Raw genomic sequence first — 13969 nt, 5'->3', positions numbered from 1 at the left:
TGTTCCAGAAATTACACCATTATAGCTTTATTCGGTTCACTCTCTTCCTTTCTTTTCCCTTCTTTTCTCTTAGCTTCAGGGTAATTTAGTTCAGTTTTTGATTTGAGGCAGCTGAACCACATCTAGGTAATTTCTAGTCTAAGAAATTTGTACTGGGAAAGTTTCACTCTTGGGCAAGGTTGGTAGTTTGGCTGTGGCAAGTTTTGATTCATGTGGGGTTCCTGGTGCCTTATTAGAGCACAACGCTTGAGAATGGGATTCTTCCAGACGTTGAAAGACTATTGAAATTAATGTCTTTGTAGAAGAGGAGAAATAAGCTCTAAGAGGTAATTCAAGTAAGGGTGGTAGGAGTGTCCTGGTAGCAGGTAGAAGTAACTAAGATAGGTGTATGTATATTTTTCTCTTTCTGGCTTCTATCCAGGCTTTTAAATCAGTTCTGCCAGGGCCTCTACTTCCTTATATGGAGTGAAGGTATCTTATATGCAATATGATATCTCATATGTTTAACCGTTTCTAGCTTTATTTTATATTTGGTTTCACATCTGGTCCTTTCCAGGTAAGAGTGAAACTCCCACTTGAAAACTATTGGAGATACGGTACTTCAGCTCAGGAAGGTAGTCAGAACTTGAGCAGTATAAAGCATACAGTAGTGCTTAATAGTGTGAACTTTGGAGCCACAATGCTTGGGTTCAAACCCTAGCTTTCCAAGTTATTTAACCTCTTCATATCTTAGTACTTATGGTACAATTTGGGGACTTATTTAACCTTTCTATACCTTAGTTTTTAATTTGTGAGATGGGAATAGAAGGGATAATAAGTATTTACCTCGCAGGGTTTTGGGAGGGTTAAATGAATCAATAAATATAAATGCTTAGATTAGAACGGTGTCTGGTCCATGCTTAACAGTATGTTTGCTATTTGCTAGCATATCACTGTGTGCACTTACAGTTGTCTTATTTGCATATTCCACATCTGTCCCAAGCAATCAGAAAGCTTCCACAGAGCTAAGACTGCTTTCCACCTTCCTCTTCCTATTACAATTCGTACAAAAGAAGTCCTCAATATGTCTGAGATGATTCTCCAACTCCATAAAGTCATTTGCCTTGGTTCACCCGCTAAATAATATGAAGTCTTTCTGTTTAAAAATGGTGAGCATCAAACCACTTTTCTTTTATTTTTTTTTAAATGTTTTTATTTCTGAGAGACAGAGACAGCATGAGCAGGGGAGGGTCAGAGAGACAGGGAGACCCAGAATCCGAAGCAGGCTCCAGGCTCTGAGCTGGCAGTCATCACAGAGCCCCACACGGGGCCCGAACCCAGGAACCGCGAGATCACGACCTAAGCCGAAGTCGGACGCTTAACCGACTGAGCCACCCAGGCGCCCCTAAACCACTTTTCATTGATATAATAACAGACTCAATTGATTCAATATAGTTTCATTTCAAACAATTAAGCTCCCGGTATTGATAAGGTCATAAAAATATTATTCTCTATTCCGATAGGATTCATTTCACTTCACAGCAGCGCTCTGATTCTTGTTGTTAGCGTCCTCTTCTTACCTGCGCTTCTCGGTCTCCCGGCCTCCAGAAGACCATTCATTGACCCTCCCCTTGCCCAAGTACTAAGCGATTTTTGGAAACCGCCCCCGACCTCCGCCTTGCGGCCGAGGCTCCACCCACAGTGCGGGGACCTGGGAAAGAGGCGGAGAGGAAAGGGGTGGGGCGCTGCAGATCCCTGTATGGGGCTGGGGTGGCGTGCCGGCGCCGTGACGTCTGACGCTACCAGTTGACGCAGCCGCAGTGACGGCTGGCTCCAGCCGGGACCCCTCCCATCCTTCTCCGCCCCTCTGTGTCAGTGGCTAGGGGCCCCAGGCCCGACCTAAGGCAGCTGGCCGGGGTGGCGGGGCTGGAGGGTGTGGGCGCGGGCAGAGCTTCGCCGGCCGGGGCCGGCTCGGCGCTGCTGCCGCTGCCCGAGGCCTTTAGCGTCCCTCGAAGAGAGGCCGGAGCGGTTCCAGGCCGCCCCGGCGCTCGCCCAGGTGAGGGGACGGGTTGGACTGGGCAGGGCTGGGTGAGCAGCAGTTTCCATCATCTCTGGAACTCAGCCGGGTCAGTCTGGAGGTTTGGCTTCTTCGCCGCTGTCTGTTGCGGCGTCGACTTATTTCCTAGTTTGCTGTTCTTACTTGCAGCACCGGGACCTGTAGACTGGGTGTCGAAGGTCAATGGGAAGGCCTGGAAGAGCCATCACTTATCAGATGACTGGGGGCGCTGACGCAGGAGCGGCCTCTGTGGATGGTGATAAGGCGGGTGGGCGGCTCCCACCTGCTGTGTGGATTCCTCGGGCGGGAAGGACAGCCGCACCTGCAAGCTCCAGCTTTATAGCCATGCCGGGAGCCCTCGGCTGCGGCAGACCCCGAACTGCTTAACGTAGGGTCTAGTGACCTATGGCGGTGGAGCTTTAGAACCTTCCCCTTTTCCAGTCCAGGCGTGGCGTGTTTTGTATTCTGAGTTGGTGCTTGCCGAGTCTACACTATTGAAGAGTACATTTCAGCTGAAACAATATCTCATGGTCAAAGGAAGGTGAAGGGAAGTTAATTTTTCTTCTGCAGAGTATTGTCTTTCCTCCACTCCTCCACACCTAACTCCCACCCCTATTGGGCTTAGGTTTGACAGTAGACAGGGACGCTTGTTAAATGGAAAGAGTTTTTGTAAATTTCTTCTGTAAGGAAATCATGTTTTTGTAACTGCCCAAGCGTGTAAGTTTCAACTGGTTTCATGTTAACTGCTTTCACTCTGTGCATGGTATTGAAGCTGATTTATTCTGTTAACCATAAGCATAAACATTACATATAAAAATAGATGAATTAACCAGAATATTTATCTTACATAATTGTTGAGTGAGGCATATTTTATGTGCATGTTATCTCATTTAATCATCATAATGATCCTATTATGTTAGGCCTATTATTACTCTCATTTTATAGATGAAAGAACTAAATCATGCAGCCCTAAAATCAATTTGTCCAAAGTTGAGGTGTGATTTAAACCAGGTAATATGACTCCAGCTTAAAGTCCCATAATCAGTATGCTTTATCATCTCCCAAGTATCTTAACAGTTTGCAAAATGATTTTCATTTGATAAAATGTGTGCCAGGTGCTTGGAATGGAAGGAAACGGCTACAGCATTCTTGCCAGCAAAGACCAAACAGTTTAAGAGGACAACTTTTTAAGGCCACACTTTGAGTAGGTTTTAAACGTAGTATTTGACCACTGGAACCCTATTCTAAAACCTTTGGAACACTGTCATTTGGAAACCGTGGTCTTATTCTAGTTTAGAAGTATTTCTTGTATGGAAACTTTAAAGAAGGAAATGTGATATTGGAGTAACATTAACACTTTCTGTGGGTGTGCATTTGCACTCATGTAATCAAATCATTTAATCTGAAATGGTGAAAATGTTGATAAAGCCAAACTATCTTCTATAATTGGTTAAAATGTTGTTCTTTTCAGGTTTAAGATGAAACGCTGCAGGTGGGCCTTCTGAAGATAAGGAGAAAGAAAACAACACTGCAGACTCTGGAAAAAAAAATTGAGTAAATATTTTGGCTAAGTTTTTAAAAAAGTCATTTCCAATTAAAGCTGAGAGGAAATCTGCCTCTCTGCTTCAGTTGTGTTTTAATCTGTTTACATGGTCAAAGAGTGAAGTTTGGGGGAGGGGGTATATAACATGACCTACCTTTCATCTTACCTGACTTTGAATTGTTGATATCTGACTGACAATTAAGTCATGTGCTTAGCTTATGTATTGACAGGAGAAAACTAGGGGAAACTTTGGCTTGATTCTCCATCAGGTGTCAACTTTTTTTTTTCTCTCTTTGCACGAATCAGGGTAATTTCTGGCCACTGTCAGGTTCAAGCACATTAAACAAAATTTTTTAAAAAATATTTTATTTCTGAGAGAGAGAGAGAGAGAGAGACAGCGTGAGTAGGGGAGGGTCAGAGAGAGAGAGAGAGAGAGACAGAATCTGAAACAGGCTCCAGGCTCTGAGCGAGCTGTCAGCACAGAGCCTGAATCAGGGCTCGAACCCACAAACCGTGAGATTATGACCTGAGCTGAAGTCAGATGCTCAACCGACTGAGCCACCAAGGTGCCCCGTTCAAGCGTGTAATTAATGTTTAATAAATATTTGAAGGATAAAGGAACTGATATCTAATATCTGGCTTCAGAAACTGGGTGGATTCTGGGACCATTTACTGAGGCAGTATAGAAAGAACAATAGGTTGGGGAACATGGTTGTAGAAGATCAATTTGGGGCTGTTGTTATGAGGCTTCTGTGACTTTCAAGAAATGTCATCAGGAAGTTGGATATATTGAATCTTAGTTAAGAAGACCCAGCTGGAGATATAAAATTTGGAGTATTAGCTTATAGGTGATGGTTAAAAGCAATGGGACTGGATGAAATCACTCAGGGAAAAAATGTAGAGTAAAGGAAGAGAAATGAGGATAGGGAATACTAATAAATCCCTATCCTGGAAGGAAAACACTCCTTAAAGGAGATGAATGAGTGTGTAAGGAAGCAGGAGAATCACAGAAGTCAGTGGAAGAACTGAGTTTGGATAAAAGGATTGAGTATTAAGCACCTTTGAGATATCAGATAAAATGAGGACACAGTATCCATCAGACATGTCAAGAAGTTGTTGACCTGAGCAAGAGCAATTATATGGATGGAGCCAGTTCATGTTGGTAAGAGATAAGGAAACTGAAATAGGTAATGTCATTTACCTATTTCAGAAAGCTTGATTTTAAATTGAAGAGAGTGGGGATTGCTAGATATATGAGTTTGAGAGAGAGTTTTTGTTTTTTAAAGGTATGAGTGTTATGATTTATAATCTTTATTTGCTGAGGATAAAAAGCCATCAGAAATAATATTTGAAAATAGATGAATAAGGGAGAATAATTAGTGAAGCAAGATCACTAACTAAGCCTGAAGGAATGGAATATGAGGATGCAGATCAAGGGTGCTTTAGATAGACTTCTACTGAGACAGGAGTTAAGGAGATAGTGATGATTATGATACAGATGAATTTGTAGGAGGCAAGGTAGAGGTTGCCTCAGAGTCCACGCAGGAGACTCTAACTTACAGTAGAGAGAGGAAATGGTTCACCCATGTGATTGGTAATCTTCTTGGTGTGTTATTGCTGATTCCTCATTTTTTGGTAAGTTGGAGGAGAGTAGAGTGCATTAGTTTAGCTTAACATGACTGGTATGAACTATCAGAATAGAGATAACGTGTAGTTATCTTGCAAAATTACTTTTTACATACTTTGTGTTAGTTATCTCTTGCTGAGTAACAGATTATACCTGAACTTAGTGGCTTAAAATATTTAGTATCTCAGTCTCTGTGAGTCTGGATTTGGAAGTGCCTAAACCAGGCCTTCTGGTCTAGGGTCTCTCATGAGGTTGTAGCCAAAATCTTGGCAGGGACTTCAGTCATCTCAACTGTTGCTTCCTTGGTGGCACACTTACATGTCTGTTGGCTGTAGGCCTCAAAGCCTCACCATATTGATGTCTCTAGGGGTTTTTAAATGTGCTAGCAAGGCATCTGGCTTCCCCTGGAACAGATGATCCAAGAGACAAGGAGGAAGCTCTGGTGGCCAGTTTTGACTTAGTTACACACCACTGCTTCTGACATACTCCTTTATAGCTGTATCACTAAGTCCAACCTACCCTGGAGAAGGGAATTAAGTTTTACCTCTTGAAGGGAGGAATATTAAGGAGTTTGTGGACATTTTAAACCTATCATACATTTAATCAATTGTCAAGTTCTTTAGGAGCAAAAAAGCTCTTTACAAGTCTGTAAATAATAGCCTTTATGATCAGGTGAGAGAGAGGTTCTAGAGGAGTGGGGAGGTGGTTAAGTCAGAATTGGTTCACTTTATAATTTGGCCTTTTTTGCTGCTAATAAGGCTTCACAACTTGTGTTACCATTTAGGTTAATTTTAAAAAAGTGTTTGTTGACCTTTGATTTAATGGAGGTTCATTTTAGGAGAAAAAAAATGCCATGGTCGGCAAAATGTGATTTTTTTTATGCTTAAATATGAATTTTGGTGGCATTCATATTAGCTTCTAAGGTAGAGCTGGGAAGAAGGAACTCATTTTTCATATAACGAAACTGAGAATTAAGATAATTATGGGGCCTTAGCTGTATTCGTGCTTTGCTTCTTAGTGCCATAGTTTTCTCATCTTTAAAATGGGGAATTATTAATGAGTAGTTATTTGTGACGATTAGATGAGTAAATGCACATAAAGTGTTTAGAACTGTGCCTAGCACACAGCAAGCATTGAATAAATGTTCTAGCCATTGTTATGGTAGCTATATTTTTTTTATCATTTTAATGGTGAATTAATACCATGGAATGAACGTTTCCAAGAATAAGAGAACATTGACCAAAATGTTTAAAGTCTAAACTTTAGATTATTGTTCTCTTTTTACTTTGTCACTTTTTATGTGTATGTATATTTCTATTCATTTAAAATGCTGTATCTGATGTCACTGTTAGTATTAAATGGGTCATATCCACATAAAACTTAGCAAAAGCAGCCTTTGTTGTTTTACATACATGAAAGTTCAGTTTCAGTTGTAGCAATATTGTCAGCTCACAGGAATTGGCTGTTAAATGGATCTTGTGGGCTCTTTGGGGAGCAATATGCTATTAAGAAAATGTTTTCTTTGAACTTGATATGAGGAGAGTGTTGGTAAATACGCTCTTTGGGGAGCAATATGCTATTAAGAAAATGTTTTCTTTGAACTTGATATGAGGAGAGTGTTGGTAAATACATGTGGCAAGTTTCTTTCTCCTTCTCTCCACACCCAAAGACCCTATTTGGTTGGATGAATAGTTTGAATATGTATTTGGGAGGGTTTTCTGACTGAAGTGACATGAAGTAGAAGGTAAAAGAGAAGCATAAGGGCCAAATAGGAAAATGGAAATAGTTTTATTACAAAAATCTTTTAGCATTTTACTTTGCTGGTACTTTATAATGTTATGCCTTCTGGTATATTTTTAATCTAAATGAAAGTTGATATATTGAATTCTTAAACCAACTTGACAATAAACTATTAAAAAAATAAAGAAAGGAGAGGCGCTAAGGTGGCTCAGTTAGTTGAGCGTCTGGCTTCTACTCGGGTCATGATCTCAGGGTTCATGAGTTCAAGTCCTGCATCAGGCTCGCTGCTGTCAGCTCAGAGCCTGGAGCCTGCTTTGGATTCTGTATCTCCCTCTTTCTCTCTGCCCCTCCCCTGCTTGTGTTTTCTCTCTCTCTCTCTCTCTCTCTCAAAAGTAAATAAATAAACACTTAAAAAAAAAAAAGAATTAAAGGAAACTTGAAGAATGTGTTCACTAGTCAGTACAAAAAGTGAAGACAAAACCTCACAACCAGGGTATGAGAAGTACAAGTGGGAGGATTAAATCTTTCACTCGACAGTTACTGTTGAGCTTTTTGTATTGCTGACCATATCAAGGAATGTGTTGAAAGTAGAAATTCTGGTGGATTATTAAAAGTGGGCCATATTAAGAGTCATGGTTTCTTCTAGACTTGGAGAGTTTGAAGTCAATTCTTTTTATTTTTACCCTATTACTAGATATGTTTTCTACAGATTTTTAAGAGTTTTTTTTTTGTTTTGCTTTTAATAAGTAGGTAAACTAGAATGTGAGGTTTGCAGAAGTACAACATTTTGCTGAATGGTAGATTTCTGAGATGTTAAAAATTCTTCTATAGATAACATAAAGACCAATTTTTGTAGCATAGATTACATTATTAGAAAGTATGTTTAGTTTGCAGATTTATAGTGTTTGAATTGTTACTCACCGTATCTGAATATTTCTTTAGCAATTGTTGCCTGGTAACTAGTGTATTTTGGTATTTGATCTGCTTCCAGGAATCATATCATCATGCTCACTGGTATTTGTAGAACTACGTTATTCATATTAACTTACTTTCTTGATTATTATTTATGCCAGCTATTTTTTTTGGTTATAAAATTCTGTTATTTAGTTAAATATATGTATTTTTCTCATATATCGTAAGGAATGAAATAGATTTTAGTCATTGTTTACTGCTATGCATTTTACTTATTTATGTAGCTTTTACCTTTTTTGTTAAGCTGATTTTTTTAAAAAGAACATTAATAATAGTTGCTTAGCACCACTGCTGTGATGTGTTTCTTGTCAAACACTGTACTGTGAGTTTATGTTTGCTTTGTACTTTTAATGCCTTCAAAGAAGAGATGGCCATTTGGAAACAGGCTCAAAGAGATTCAGTAACTTGCTCAAGCTATCTCACAGCTCAAGAAGGAATTGAAGGGATTGAAGGGGTAGAGTGAGCTTTCCATTTCAAATCTGGGTTTAAAGCCTATTCTAGTTCCAGTATACCAGATGATTTTTGTTATTTCTGATAGAATATCATTTTACCACTTAATTCTGTTGGGTTTAATTGTGTTTCTTGCACTTGGAATCCTGGGGCTGAAAGGAACCTGGAATGACTCTAGGTAGAGATAGTTATATACTTATTCTGACTTAAGAGGATAATTGTCTCTCTTGTTTGTTTAAATGAGCAGAATAGGACATTATATATTTTTGCTTGATGTGCATAAAGCTGCTACTCTGGTCAAAATTGCTAAGGAAATTGAGTTTTCTTTTGTTGCCTACTATGTCCGTTTTAAGATTTCCCTGTTTTCAGGAATCTTGGGCCTTATGTGATATTCCTGGATCCTGCTTTTTAGTGAGAAAAGTCATCCGGTGAATTAATTTACACTAATAACACATGGTAATAATTTATGGTTGCTATTACTGAGATACTTTATTTTGAATTTTAAGATAGAATATTGGCTAATACTTCATTTGAAGGGATGGATGGTGGAATTTCAGGCCTTGTATCCTGATAGGTAAAATATTTTAGTCAGAGTGGGCTTTTCAAATCACTCTGTTTTAATGGGTGATAACAACCTTGTTAATACATTCCATTACTATTGTGTAATGTAAAATTTACATGTTTATTTTATGTGAGATGTTAGTTGCAGTAGGTACTTCCCTATTTTATATACTTTATTTATGAAGCATCATAGAGTTGGTGTGTCAGTCCGTTTACCGTTAGATTGGTGAGTGGTCGGTGTTTAAATGAACAGCTCAAGTGTTCTAATCATCCTTGAAACTTCATTTTGGATAAAAATGTTGTGATCTGATTTATGTTTTACTTTTGTTTTGGGGTGTCATTATGTCATAATAGAGATGACTATGAACAGACAGAGTCTGTAAACAGTTCATTTTACTTGGTATTTATTCAGATCTTTGGGTCGATTACCTGGCTTCTTGATTTTAAGGTGGACATAAATGCCTTTGAAATTGGGAACTTTCCAAAAGTATCTTGAGATAATTTGTTACACATGTGCAGAAATCAAACAGCAGTTCAGAAATTTTCGAGTAAGTGTATATTCTGTAACAATTGATGTAGATCAGTAGAATTGGCCAAGGGCAAGTGCTTTGACCTAATAGGTGCTTAATTTTACCTGATGGTGAAAAGAATATGAATATTGATGAAGTTCAGAGGAGAGTATAAAGTTCGTTTACTTTCCAACTTTTAGAACTCATGCGGTTTCTTTTATAGAAAAAGAAATGGGGGCGCCTGGGTGGCTCAGTTGGTGAGGTGTCTGACTCTTGTTAATGGCTCAGGTTGTGATCTCACAGTCATGACAATGAGCCCTGCTTTACACTAACAGCTCAGAGTCTCCTTGGGATTCTGTCCCTTTTCTCTCTCCCCTGCCCTGCTCCTGCATTTGCATGTTTACTCTCTCTCTCTCAAAATAAAATAAAATATAATAAAAACAGTTTAGATAAGGAACTATAATTAAATGCAGAGAACTTTAATATAATGGTCTGAAGATATGTGAACACTTTTTATACAAAGAATTGTGATTTCATTGTTGTGTGAGAGATTTGATTAAACTTTTTCACATTTTTGTTATATTTGGAATTGGGTTATTAAAAAGTTGAATAGCCTCTTAAACTCAAGCAAATGAAAACCAGATTTTCTTGAGAGTGAAAAAGGTCATTTAGGAATCTCTTCGGCCTTGGGTACATTGGGAATACTGACTTATTTTTTTAGTACTCACTATTTTTGGCAATAGCTCATAATAATGTACTTTTTATGATGTATTTATTTTATTCATTTCTGAAACAAATATTTATTGAGAGATTTCTATATACAGGAACTTGGTTGGATATTGCATTTAAATAGGTAGGGCAAACCCAGCCTTAAGAATATCTGTCTAATGGGGGAGACAAACTTCTAAAGTGGTAATTGTAATATGGTATGATAACTGCTAAGATACAGGTAGTCATTCAAACAGCCTTTCTTTAGTATTTTCTATATTGCTAGGCATCCTCCTAAAAAGATTATTGTAAATATTCCAAATCTTATACTTAATACTCAGAATTCCTTAGCTGTTGTACAGAATTTTTAAACTCAATAAATATTTATTGAATGAATAAACAAAAAAAAGCCCTATATTATCAAGCAACTGTCTTAACTATGTTGTTCTAAAAAATCAAAATCAAATTATTTATTGTGCCATGACAGAACCCAAGAAAGCTCTGTCTCTTGAAAACCAGGTCTTCTCACATCATAGGTAATGTTATATATACTTATTCCAGTTTAAACCTAAATAGTAGAACCTTATACTTGAAATCCTGTGTCAAATAATGGGATGGTATCTCTTTTAGAGGAGTGATATAGCCCTGGAAAAAGGTTGATCAGTGCAGTGAGGTTTTTGACAAGCTGTGGGCAGGTGCACAAATCATCCAATTCCTCCCACTGCCCCCTTTTCTGAGATAATCAAATAATTATTGCTGAGGTAGGGTGGAGTTGGGGGACTTGGGATAAGCTATGGTGATGAAGGCCCTCTCATTCATATTTCCTTTCACCAGCCACTTAGGGTCATTCTTCTGGCTGTTGTTATAAACACATATTAGAAACTAAAAACTAAGAAAAATAGAAAATGAAAAGGTGCTATAGAAGTAATGGGACTAGAGCCAAAACCTTGGGAGTAATAAGTAAAAAAAAAAAAAAAAAGAGAGAGAGAGAAGAGACAGAAAGAGACAGAGAGAGAGAGAGAAGAGAAAGAAGTGGAGCTCACCTGAAGCGGTACTCAAACTCATGAACTGTGAAATCGTGACCTGAGCTGAAGTCAGATACTTAACCAGCTGAGCCATTTGGGTGCCCTGAGTTTGATTGTTTCAAAAATTCATAGAAGCCATCAGATTCTCTCCTCTTTCTGTCACCAAATCTCCCTATATCTTGGTCTCTCTTTTCCTCTTTCTTCCTGTTCAGATGAAGGAAATGTTTCAGGAAATGTTTCTCTTTCTGTCAAAATCCAATTCCAAACTCATATATATATATATATATTCACATGAATATATATATATATATTCAGGGTGTATATATATATATATATATATACACCCTGAATTAAAGCATACTTTTAAAAAATATTAAACACTGTGTCTTTTAAATTGTATGGTTTTATGATCTCTTTAAAGTACAGAATCATTTTTCATGTAAAAGAAAACTATCCACAGATTTAATAGGACTGGTAACAAATTAAAAAAAAAATAGTTCCTTAATTTAGGTCTTCCCAGAAACAATACCTGGATAAGGATTCAAGTACAGAAGTGATCATAGGCAACACTGGTAGGGGAATGGGGAAATAAGAAAGGAAAGGGGTTGAAGTCAGTAAAGGGCATTATCCTCGCAGTTACCACCTTGGGCATCTGGAGCTCACTGTCATTGGTGAACTCTTGGGAAACCAAATGGAATATGCCTCAGGGGCTCCTGGGTGGCTCAGTCGGTTAAGCGTCTGACTCTTAGTTGAGGTTCAGGTCATGATGTCATGGTTGGTGGGTTTGAGCCTTACACTGGGCTCTGTGCTGTCAGCACAGAGCCCGCTTGGAATTCTCTCCTCTCTCTCTCTGCCCCTCCTTTGCTCACTCTCAAAAATAAATAAATATACTAAAAAAAAATACTATGCCTCAGAGTTATCCTAAATCAAGAGCAAGGAAGCTGCAGTTGTGTATCCACCACTTTCCTTGCCATCATTGACGTTAACTCTTTGGCATTTCTGGCTTGCCCTGAGTAGAAGCTGAGCATGTTTCTGCAGTCAAAAAGCAGCCCTCAGTAAGGTGTTACAGTTGTTCAAAATGAGCAGTCATCTTGCGTAGAACTGAATGCCGACAGTATGTGGGCAAGACACCAAAAACATTGGTTGCAAAGCTTTGCTAGCATTTATACAGTATATTATTTATTATGTGCTGGGCACTATTCTAAATGTTTTACATACATGAATTCATCAATTTTCAATATTCAGCTCTGTCAGGTAGGCACTTGTTTTACAGATGAGGGAATAGAGCACAGAAAGGTTACTTTCCCATGGTCACACAGCTATAACATTAGAACTGGTAGTTCTTTTTGTTTAATTAATTAATTAATTAATTTTTACAAATAGTTTATTGTCCAGTCGGTTTCCATATAACACCCACTGCTCATCCTCACAAGTGCCCTCCTCCGTGCCCATCACCCCCTCCCATCCCCCCACACCCATCAGTCCTCAATTTGTTCTCAGCATGCAAGAGTCTGTCATGGTTTGCCACTCTCCCTGTCCCCCACTATTTCCCCCATTCTTCTCCCCCATGGTCCTCTGTTAAGTTCCTTCTAATCCTCCTATACGTGCAAACATATGGTATCTGTCCTTCTCTGCCTGACTTATTTCGCTCAGCATAACACTCTCAAGTTCCATCCATGTTGCTACACATGGCCAGATTTCATTCTTTCTCATTGCCATGTAACTTAGTCCGGTATAGAATCATGTTCTTAATCCACATAATGGCCTGTTTCTGGAACAATACAGTCTGAAGCAGGATATTTTGATTCTACTGTTTTTCTTTGATGACTGCCTCCTCCTTCTCCCTTCTCCAGTCTCTCTTAATGTTCTTTACCTCCTTCCTTGATGAAGCTTACTTGCCTCCCTTTTCTAGAACAGTATATATTCCTTCCATTCTTATACTCAAGACTGTCAAATCAAATAATTCTTGCTAAGGCGATCTTTCTGATGTTGTGATGAAGTTTGAGTTTGATACTGTTCAGTATTTGCACTTTAATTTTTTAAAAAGATAAGTATTTAAGCACTGAAAAAAGACATGATAAAATGACAGATGACTGAGTTGTTATTTTTGGGTTGGGAGACACCTATTCCCTGGCCATCGTTATAAGGAGAGGCCAAGAGATATATGCTTGGGCATATCTCACCTGTTGTTTCCTCTGTTCTAGTTACCGGCTCTCCCTTTTTCTTTTTAAATTATGGAAGTATTATACGCCAATTGTAGAACATTTAGATAATACCTAAGTATCAAGAGTAAAAGTAGAAGTGATTCTTTTGCTTTCCCCCAAATCTTGTCTACTGCTCTCTCTAGAGGTAACACTGCATGGTTTTGTTAATGTTTTTGTGTATTTAAAAAAGTGTATATATACACACACTCCATACATGTGTACATATATATGTGTGTGTGTGTGTATAAGGTCTATATATGTAATATACATAATAGTTGGTCTTTTTTCTTATAAACATAAGTGGAATACTATACATTTTGTTTCTCAACTTGCTCTTTCCCTGTCAACATTACATATAACCTAGACATTTCTGTCTATCAGCCCTTTTAGAGCTATCTCATTCTTTTGGAAAGGCTGCACATTATTTTCCAGTAAAATATACCATATTAACTAATTATTAATTATTATTATTAATTGATTTTTTTTCAAATATTTCAGTATACTGTATAATGCTGCAGTGATTGTTCTTGAAAAGCACATTTTTGTGCCTGAGTATTTTGGAGAGAGTCCTAGAACAGAAATGTCCAAGTTAAAG

General features: G+C 38.3%; 1 protein-coding gene across 1 annotated transcript in view; it reads left to right on the top strand.

Annotated features, from left to right (window-relative positions):
• Positions 1-1833: 1833 nt before the first annotated feature.
• Positions 1834-13969, top strand: part of KIAA1109 (KIAA1109 ortholog) — a 211584-nt gene continuing 199448 nt past the window's right edge. Inside the window, exons 1-2 of the mRNA XM_039241608.1 lie at positions 1834-2035; positions 3507-3589. The gene's annotated coding sequence lies outside the window, so the exon portion shown is untranslated. The remainder of the gene's footprint in view (positions 2036-3506; positions 3590-13969) is intronic.

The sequence above is a fragment of the Hyaena hyaena genome, unplaced genomic scaffold (assembly GCF_003009895.1).
Source record: "Hyaena hyaena isolate Hyena2069 unplaced genomic scaffold, ASM300989v1 scaffold_198, whole genome shotgun sequence".
Classification (NCBI taxonomy): domain Eukaryota; kingdom Metazoa; phylum Chordata; class Mammalia; order Carnivora; family Hyaenidae; genus Hyaena; species Hyaena hyaena.
Note: the sequence above shows the minus strand (reverse complement) of the source record. Positions and strands in the feature narration are given on the sequence as shown.